At 40.9% G+C, this 10,499-nt stretch overlaps 1 protein-coding gene across 1 annotated transcript in view; it reads left to right on the top strand.

The window, feature by feature from the left end:
- The first annotated feature begins 456 nt into the window (after nt 1–456).
- PHYHIPL (phytanoyl-CoA 2-hydroxylase interacting protein like) overlaps nt 457–10,499 on the top strand; it is a 54,657-nt gene continuing 44,614 nt past the window's right edge. The window contains exon 1 of the mRNA XM_056494962.1: nt 457–526. The gene's annotated coding sequence lies outside the window, so the exon portion shown is untranslated. The remainder of the gene's footprint in view (nt 527–10,499) is intronic.

Genomic DNA, 10,499 nt, shown 5'->3' with positions numbered 1-10,499 from the left:
GCTGGGCTCCTGCCAACGGGCCACACAAAGGCAGCCAGATCATCTCCCTGCAATGCAAATGCGATGACAGTGGCAGCAGGGGAAGCCTGGCTGCGCAGCCACCTCCTCCTCTCCCCTGCTCAACCTCCCCAGTTCTGGTACTGGGAGGTTACCAGGAGTGCTGGGTGCAAGGGGATTTTGGTAGGCACACTGTCTTCAGAACTCAAAGCTCATGCCCATCTGACCTTGGGATGGGAACAGTAATATCCCAGGACCCTTACTGACCCTTCCCTTCAGGTGTCTTTGGAGTCTGGCAAGCGGCCAGAGTGGGCAGGACCATTCCCTCATGAGGCCCCAGTACAACTTTCAACAAAACCTCTCTTCTCTGTGTCAGAATGAGAGGACTGGCAGGAGCTGGGGGAGGAGCACCAGCAGGGCAGTGTGGAGCCCTCAGCGACGGGAAGGGCCCACAGAGAAGTTGCCATCTCCAGCGTAAGCCAAGGCAGCCCCCCAAGCCAGGATCCCAGAGGATCACCCTGTGCACAAGGTACAGCACTCCTGGGGCAGAGACTGCAAAGAGGGAGGAGAGGGAGCTAGAAGAGAGATGAACAACTAAGAGAGGAAGGGACTAAAGACAGCAGAGAAACTGGGATGGAGGGGCTTGGAAGAACCTGACCCACTGCCTGAATGGAAAATAAGAAAATAAATGGGATGCTCAGATATGCAGAACCTAGAGTGGTAATGCTATGGGGAGCAGAAGGAGAATTTACTGTACAATTACTGGCTTGATGCAATCCTGAGTATGCAATGACTGAGGGAGTTGAGTGGGAATGCCCATGTTATGAGGATGACTACAGTATGTATTTTTCTTCAGATATGTACTTTGCTTATTCTTTTTTGTCTGATTCCCACACATCTCCAGAATTTATCAACATACAATTAATTGTATTTTCTACATTGCTGATCTTCTCCTAAGCCATGAAGTCAGAAAACTTTCTAAAACCAATTTTCAAAATCAAAAATATCTCTTCCTGAAATCATCAAATAAGGGATTCACTGCATCCCAGTCCATCAGCTTTCCCATCTTTTCAAAAGAATATGGCTGTTTCCATGAAATGAATACTTATGAAAACTTATTTTTGGAGGAGGGGAGTACATCTATGTGATTTGGAAATGACATATGAGAGATGATGCCCTCTTCTGAAGGGTTAGTTAGACCAGCTCTTTAGTATGTGTATTTAACAAAGTTCAAATATGGTTTGCTTTCTTGGACTTGAATGTCTTTGGATCACAGATGCTGAAGGATAAAGGTTTACTTGTTTGTTTGTTTATTTTTTTGTTACTTGTTTTCTGAGTGGAATTTTATAGATTTATTTATATATGTGCAAAATGCTGTATTATACAGAGTGGAATTTCAGACTGTTTATTTTGGAACCTATTTTAAGAAATAGGTGCTTTTTCTTTGCAGCTGCTTTTACTTTGCAGCTGAAGTGGTTTTGTTTCAAGTTCCCTTCACATTCTAAACCCCACTAGAGCAGTGATTGACTATAAAACAAAGAGTACTTGGCTTTATAAATTTCATAAATATAACCTTTAGTTTTCATGTATGGGTCAGCATGCTTGGATTTACTGATTTTTTTCCCTTCATTTTAATTCTTATTGGAAAGTTAGTTATGTAGGATATTAAGTTCCAGCTGTCTTTATTTGGATACAAGATTATTTACTGCTCGATTAAGAAACTTTTCCAAAATACCACTGTCTGTGTCATAGCTGAGTACTCTCGATGCAAAATGCAGTTATAGAGTATTTCCCCACTGGTATTTCTCCCAAGACTTGTTTGGCTTTTGGAAGGCAGGCTGAGGATAGCTGGCCAGCACAGCCGTGGCTGCAGCCTTATCTTGTCATTATCAAACACACAAACCATGCAAAGCATCCACAGGACAGATCTCCACGCAGGGACTGGCTACAAGCCAGGCCTAACTCACCAGGTAGGATCTGCTCGAAAAGAGTGATCCAAGCTGGAAGCAGCAGACACAGGGGTGGACCTCATCCTGCCCTGAGCAATGTGTGAGTGCACACATTCCTGCTCTCCCGTGTCCTTGGGGAACTGTCCATGGGAGAGAGCAAGGCAGGAGATTCATCCCTCAATTTCATTGCTGTTGCGCCGGTCTAGTGATGGCAGCATGAGACTGCTCTTTCACCTCTTTGGTAAATACAGATGAGGCAGCAGCACAATACAGCCTTGCTCTTCAACTGGAAGTGGTGACTTTGCAGAGTGCTCAGGTTCCCCACTCCTCTGTCTTTCTTGGGGAAGATCCAGCCCATCCCCATGAGCTCTTCAATCCTCTTTGATGGGCCGACCCCATGCTGGCAGGAAAAAAATTACACCTCTGCCTTAGTCTTTCTTGGCCACCTGCTGCTAAAATCAGCCTGCTGATGTCTCACTTTCCAGAGCAACATTTCAGGGTCTTCATTTCCATTCAGAAGGTGCTATTTTATGCTTGGGTTTTGCTGTGAAGCAGTGTTGCTCTTTGATATTTCTCTACATCTATAAATTTCAAGCTTTTATCTTGAGACATAGGGTGGAAAAAGTATCTTCCCTTTTTGTGTGCTTATGCCAGTAACTGTGAATGTAAATAGCTGCATTAATGAGGCTTATTGAAAGTGTTTTATTAAGAAATGTGAGTCATTAACTTTTCAGTAAGAAAGTGTAAACGACCCTTCTTATCTTTGCATATGAAACTATAAAACTTAATTTCCTATCCATATGAGAGCATTTGTGTCCATCATAGTACCCAAAGCACTTTAGTGTAAGGCATTTTGTCATTTTAGTTTGAAATAGCACTGTCATTTAATACTGTCTTTTTTTCCTACACCACCTTACAATCCCAAATTCCTTCATAAAAGACAGTCTATGCTTATGCCAATCTAAAAAATAAATGTATGGGTGATGTTCTGTGGGTTGAATCCTCATTTTGTTGGCTGGTTGGAGAGTGAATAGGCATCATTAAAACCGAATGGAAAATTTTCTCTGCCTGTATAGGCAGTCGATATTACAAGTGGCTTGGTTGGACAGTTTGTTACATAGTATATATTGTGAGTATATATTTTGAGTATATATTTTGAGTATATATTTTGAGTTTGCTTCAGTTCTGTCTGTTTTACTTGCATCTATAAATCAAGTTTTTGAGATTTCACAGACAAAAATTCTTGAAAATCTCAGTGGGTTTGACTCTTCAGAATGATGATATTTTGGTTGTTGATGTCATGATACATTTTTACTGTAGAGAGCTTTCTTCTACAGGAATGGGGCTGTGGGATTTATTCAGAATTAGTAGTTATGTAGGGATGACACTCGGAAGAGTAGTAGAAGTAGAGGGCAGAGGCAGGGAAAGAAGGCTTTTGATGAGGTGGAGAAAGGGTGGATGCACTCCTCACAGAAAGAAATGTCATGGCAAAATGAAAACAGAACATGACTAGAGGACAGACCCCTAACACCAAATTTTTTTCCCTGTTAAAAGAATGTAGTGAATAGTTGTGTAAGGGTTGTAGAAAATCCACAGGAAGAAACTTCATGGCAAGAAATAGCTATAGAAAAATACCCCAAAAATGTCTAGTGACATTTTTATCAACAGTATCATTTTTGCTGTTTAACTCCAATAGTTACAAATTCATGTGTAACAGAAACATTTTACTTGGTCCTAAAATAATAATTTTAACGTTCTTCCTTCTAACAGCAACAAAAAAAAAGTTGGAAATAACTTAATGCCTTTGTGGATGCACAAATACATAATACAGAATCCAAGTCACATAGTAACAAAAATTGTCACGTGCATTGGACAACAGCAGGCCTGTGTATTTTTCCTTAAAGCTTGAATCAACTGAGAAAAAGTGTGCCATGTTGAGCATTACACTGTTTTTCTCCAGATAATTCAATGTGTGAATTATTTCATTATTATTTCACTGTTTCCCTATTATGCTAAATTTCAAAAAAGCAATTTTATGTGTATAATATTTAAGTGCACATGACGGCCTGCTGAGATTTGTTGGGATTACACTTAAAATCCTGCCACAGATACAGAGAATACTCAGCTTCTTCCTCCAAAAGGCTAGTCACATCTTCACATATGGGGAGATATTTATTGAGTGCAACGTTAACAGCTACCATATTGCTGTACTCCCACGTTGACACAAATGTTGGCAAAAGCTACTGTGCCAGCTGCCTACTTTACACACTCTAGTGGCACCTTTTCTCCCCTTCAAATCCATAAATTGCCATTATCATCCAATTAATGCTCAAACAGTAACTTTTTTTTCTGCCTCGCATATTTCTCAGAACATAAAAGAAGATGGATACGCAGAAGTCTGTAAAACCAGAACAAACCCAGCAGCTAAGACTTGTTTGATGCCAGAAAATACCCTGGAGTCTTCTGTGTGAATATTATTACAGGGAACCAAGGATTAGTGTAGAGATTGAGGAGATTAAATCTTAATTAAAATGAGCAGTTGTACACAGCAGACAACTATTTTTTCAGTTGTAGTGGACAGTTCTCCTTGCAGTTGCCCAGGTCATATATCCCATCCTGCCCAAGGGGATGGGTTCCTGCAGTGCCTGTTTAGGTCACTACAGAGACACACAAGTACAGAAGGCTCCTCCAGGCATGGGACTCTTTTCAATAAGATGAAGTGACTTCCATAATCAGCATTTGTACCTAAACTGCACACAACTTTTTTGCCCTTCTGTTCATGGACTGTGCTGCTCCAGCCCATGGTGATCTGTTCACTAACAAGACAAAGCATGGGAGCTGCATTTCTCTCCTGAGTGCACAGAACTGGAGGTGATGATCATTTCTGATAAGTTTTCATCTTCATAAGTATTTATTTCAGATCTAAGATAGTCTCTGCCTGCTTGCCTCCAAAATATGCTGCAAGGGTATATTCAAAACTTAAGTTTGTAGTTTTACTTCTAAGGATGTTGGCACAATTTTATAATGGAGTTGTATTTCTCACATTTAAAAACCAAATAAATCATCCTAATTTGGTGCATACCATTTCTGTAATTGCATAATAATTTTTTCCTGTTCCTAAGGGATTTTATGTTCCTCACACCTGTGATGAATAGGAAGTATGTAAAGATCATACTGTGGTTTACTAATAATGGAAATGTGAGGAAAAAGACTTCAGCTTTTTATGTACGTCCTTTCAGAACTTAATGGTCATTTCAAATATTTTAAAATAGAAACACATAATACAAAAATGTGTCTAAATCGTGTACCAGCATCTTTCCATAATGCCACCAGTACCATTCTTGTCTGGAATTTGGGTATAGAGTCAAGAGGGGTTCTTCTGGAGAGTTGCTTTGAATGAGAAAGCTTTGAATGCTTTCAGAACTCCTGATGTTGTAATTCACTGTTATCCAGTATTTTATTACTCTCAGTAGGACATTTACTGGAGAGATGAAACCTGAGTAGGCCACAATTAATCATTTCAGTAGTTCCCGTTGGGTACTCATGGCTGCGTGGAACTACTTACTCTTAAGTGGAGCCTGGAGGATCTCTGTGTTGTGATGGTGTTTGCCAACATTCCCTTCTGACCTAATCTATGTTTTGGTGTCATGTTATTTTAGGGACATATTTGTTGGCTTGGAAGCAATTTCTAGAGTTAGAAATCAACATGTACATCTCTTAAAGTAGAAGAGCTTCTACTGCTCAGTCTCTCTCATAACTTTATTCCTTGAATTTATTCTGGGCTTGCTGCTCTAAAAGAATTCCTCCAGATAATTGATACATTATTTGTTTATAGTTTCAGGGCACATTATTTTCTAATTACTTGAGATGGTGCCATAACAAGTATAAAGTAGTAATAGTAGCTGTTGTTGTTATCATCAGCATTATTATATTGTTGAAGTACAGTGCCTTCAAATTCCAGATCTAGTTTTAGAACGTTTTCCTGTGAAAAGCCTTCTCTGCTTATCCACTGAGTGTATTTGAGCTGAATCTCTCTGTGTTGGAGTCAGTGAACTTCCTTTGTGCTGTCACTCTGGGAAGAAAGAATATAATCTCTGTTTTACATGGCTTCATGAGAGATTCATCCTTAGAGTTTTTCTTACCCTCTATTACTTGGAAAATATTTAGGCGTTATATATAAAAAAAGAATAATTATATTGTGTATGCTATGTTATTAGGTGAATGAATTAAAGCGGCAACTTGGCAGAAGAGGTTTGAGGGGAGAAGTGGAACTATGACTTCAGTTCAAAAGGAAAAGCAAAAACTTTGCAGAACAGGAGAAAAAAAAATCTTCCTCCAGAATTCTAGTAAGCAGTATAAGTGACTTTTAAAATAGTAGTGTATACTGGGGCATGTACATAGAAGCACTAAGAAAGCTCATCTGCTAGTGACCACCAAATGACACTGATCTGCAGCTTTTAAATAAGGTCTGCAGTTCATATGCATTCAGTGGTTTTTGCAACTAAGCTGTATTTGTGTCCAAGAGAAATGTTTGGATGACTGAATATCTCCCACCTAGGAGTGTAGAAAAAAAGAGTGCACATTGTCAGCACAGGTCAAGAAATAAGGGAAACTCAGAGTTGTGTGCCTGGATGCATTTCATCTTCTGAACCAAAGCACTGCCTCTCTGCACAACCTTTTGAGAGATGTTGGCACCTTAGGCTTAAGTACCTAATGTCACAGTGAATGAAGAGAGCCAGACAGCCAACTTACTGCTTAGGATGGAAAACAACACAGCAACTGGAAGGAGGAGGAGCACTGGAAGAACCTTATGAAAATTGCAGAGATAGTGTATAGAAAATTGTTAATCAAAAAGATAGATTTGAGCAAAAAGCTTCTTGAAATTCCCCTGGCTCTGTGTTTCTGTGTGATAAGAGCAAAATAGTTTGAAAACATTGGCAGTTTTGGCTTTGGTCTTGTTTTTGCTATCATTGTCTGCCTCACAAAGAACACTTCTTTCAGAAATTCCAGTTAAGTATTTTACACTATGAGTCAGTTACCAGCTCTCCAGAACTATCTTGAAGAGTCTTGGATGCCAGTGTAGCACCTGTGAGAGACACAAACAGATTCACTTGGTGGGCACAGCCCAGCAAAGCAGAAGACTCACAGTGCTGGGTGTGTGCAGCACAGAGCTCAGTGGGGCTCATGCCATCAGCCACTGTGATCACAGGGCTGCTCTCATTCAGTAATAAACACAGGAAACTCACATTTTCTTAACTCACTGGATCTAGAGACTATCAATAGCTCATTACTCAATTTCCACCATGAAACAAGATCATGCAACAGATTTTCCCCTAATCTGGGTTTTTTTCCCTCCTCACTCTATTTTTTACATTCTCTCTACCAGAGCCATCCTGCAGGGCATAAGAGAAGATGGCTGCATCTATGGTGTTTGGACTTGTTATGTCTGTGTTTTGTCATTGTAAAACCAATGTTAGGAGCTTTAACAATTTTTTCCCTGAGTTCAGTCTTGATCTTATTGCCAAGGAAATGTACATCAAGTAAGATTTTGCATTTTAAGGGAAAACACAAACAGGAAAGGAAAAAGGAAAGTTTTTGATAAAATATGCATGTTTAGGCTGTATTTTCCATTTGAGAAGCTCCTCAGGACCAGCAGGAAAAACATTTTAATATTAAATAATTTCAGCATTACAGCTTTTGGAATAGGACAAAAAAATCTCTCTGAATAAGGTCTTTTGTTTATATCTAGTGCATCAACAGGGCAGAGGTGAAATTTCATTAGTTGCCTCTTTTAGGAATCCAGTCTTTACCAGTGCATTATTCCAAATCCTTCACTGAATAATCTGCATAATGATTGCACTGTCTATGAGTCTCATCACCTGCATATTCGTTCATTAGAATGTACATGAAGGACAAACAGAGCTAAACTGAATTCATTTAAAAGTTTGAGCAAATGCTGGTGGTGGGTTTCTCCAGTATTTTCTGAGTCCTCTTAAGAACTGGTACAACTCTCAACTAAGAGCAATTAAAATCTTCCATCTCTCATTGAGTTCTGTTAATCTGTGAGTCCTCTATACCTTATGCTCAGAAGTAAAGACAGGGCAGACCCTCTACTGATCATGACCTTTTTTCCATAGGCATGAAATTTCTCACATTACTGCAAACAACCTCCACCCATGAACACTGTTCATCTCTTTGGTATTTTCAGGTCTTGCATGTGTTGGCTCTTTGCCATTGTATCTGAGCACAGTGTTCCCAAAGCTTGCAGTATGACACATGATACAGCAAAGAAAGATAAAGAAGGGAACAGAGCAGACAGTAATCGATAGGAATGAAAAGGACAAAAGAGCCTCTCAGCATTTTCCACCCATTCTGCTACTTTTACTTTTTTTCTGTTCTCTTTATCTTGTTTTCTTTTTTACATTCCTCACTCTCTATCACCAAGATTTTAAACATTTTAAGTCAGTCCCTCTGTCTTTACTACAAGCATAAGTTATAAGGAATGAGCAAAAGGAGCTACACACAACAGACAGCAGGAGCTGCTGATGTAGCACATGAGGAGATCAAATGGAATATCAGGGCTTGAAATCATAAATCAGCATGCAAAAAGTCTTAAAATGTGTGTTTCACCATGAGGTAGCTGGTTAGGTTTTTCTCTGACCTAAGCCTGTCCTAGGAACAACCCATTCAGAGTCTCTTAGCTCCAGTTTTTGAAACTTTTTGTCCAGTTTTGTTTAGCTATTACTTAGATTAAAATTGACTTGCTTAGCTACCTCACATATTATTGACTGAACATCTGATTAGCTAAGTACCATGTAGTCGATTTGCACACAAGATTCTATGGTGAGGTGCAGCTCTTATTTAAATTTCTTGTATATATGAGGGTGAACTTTATTTCTGTTGGCTTTTTATTAGCTTGGAATAGTCAGATTTTCAAGATGTTGAGCTCCAGATCCACTGTTTTGATGTTCAAATTCTGCACTTCACATGTTTTCTTTCTCAGTCCTTATGTAAGAAGATTACACAAGAGAAGACTGTAATCTCCAATCATTTACCATATTAAACAGCAGCTACCACCAGTGGATCTTTATCAGCAGCCTGGAGCAGAATGGAGACACGTGGCTGTACATATGGAAACTGGTCATTTACAGTACTCATCAATGTGTGCTGCCAGTCATGGGCAGATGTCACCAACAGTCATTACACAGCTCTGAAAATAGAACCAAACTTGACCTGGACAGGTCCTCAAACAATTGATAAACTGCCTCTGAACAATGGAAATGTGTGGAGTCCATTCTCTCTACCAGCCTCTTGCTGCTCAGCGATCCTGCAGACCCAGTGCTATGGCAGCATGGGGAGGGGACACTCAGACAGGATGCACATGGCAAGAAGATGTCTCCTGACTCCTCAGAGTTGTAGTTTCTCTATATGCCCCTGAGCAGGGACAGGAGAGGAGCATCACTATAATTTTCTGGCTGGTGTCTGGAAATGGCAAGTTTTATTTGCCCATTGTGGTCTTTCCATTATTTTTCTTTTCCCCAAGAACCACTGGTAAGCAAACACAGTGAGCAGGAGCAAGCACTTTGGGGAACAGAAGTGCAAAGTGGCTTTAAGAGTGGGGATAGTCCTGTGCAGAGCCAGGAGCTGGACTTGATTATCCTCGTGGGTCCCTTCCACCTCAGCATTTTCTGTAAACCTGTGAGAGCACCTCTGCCCTGCATTTACCTCTTTGTCTGTCCCAGGCACTGTGCTATGCCCCAGGAAGGGAAGGAACAGCATTAGGATGCAGAGGGGTTCCCGTGCTTCCACCTTGCCGGCTTTCCCAGACTGTGTGAACTCTGCACAGAGAGCAGATGCCATGGCCCTGACAGCACTCCCTCAATTGCTGTGTTGTGTGGAAGGAGACAACCTGCCATGGACCCACATTCACACACTTTACTAAACCTGGCTTCCTCTGCTTAGCTCCCACGACAGCAGAAAGAGTACAGGGGGGAGTTCTTTCCCCCACCCTTCCCTGCCCTTACCCAAGGCTTGAGAGGAACATTGGCTTCTCCTTTTCTTTGAGAAGTGCTGGCGAGCACAGACTGTTACAGCGTGCACACATTCCTTGGCATCAGAAGTGGTCAGCTGCTCCCATGCTCCTGTTTGCTTGCTGGCATGTGGCAGAGGGCACAAGAGAGAGGAAAGCAGTGCTACACTTCTGAAATGAGCTATAGCCAATGCTGTGTGCCCGCAGCTCCAGCCAGCCTGCCAGGGCTTGTCTGCTCGTTAGTTAGCAGGTAGAACATTACAAGTGACTTGCACTTAGTTGCTCCCTGTGCCAGCCCCTCTGATCTCCAGCAGGCCTGGAAGACATGATTTAAGGCTGTAAGAAATGTGTTGCTTAGCCTTTGTGGAAGTGCACAGCCAGTGTTTGGGTGGTAATGTTATCTTTGAAACACAAGAGTGCTACATGTAATGACAACAAAAAATAATTTTTAAGATGTCTCTGCCAGAATGAGAATCTGATTGTCAGAAATAGCCACCAGCCCTTCCCCAACGAAGTGGGAAGAA

The sequence above is a fragment of the Oenanthe melanoleuca genome, chromosome 6, assembly GCF_029582105.1.
Source record: "Oenanthe melanoleuca isolate GR-GAL-2019-014 chromosome 6, OMel1.0, whole genome shotgun sequence".
NCBI lineage: Eukaryota > Metazoa > Chordata > Aves > Passeriformes > Muscicapidae > Oenanthe > Oenanthe melanoleuca.
The sequence above is the reverse complement of the archived record's forward strand: the minus strand, read 5'-3'. Positions and strand labels throughout refer to the sequence as shown.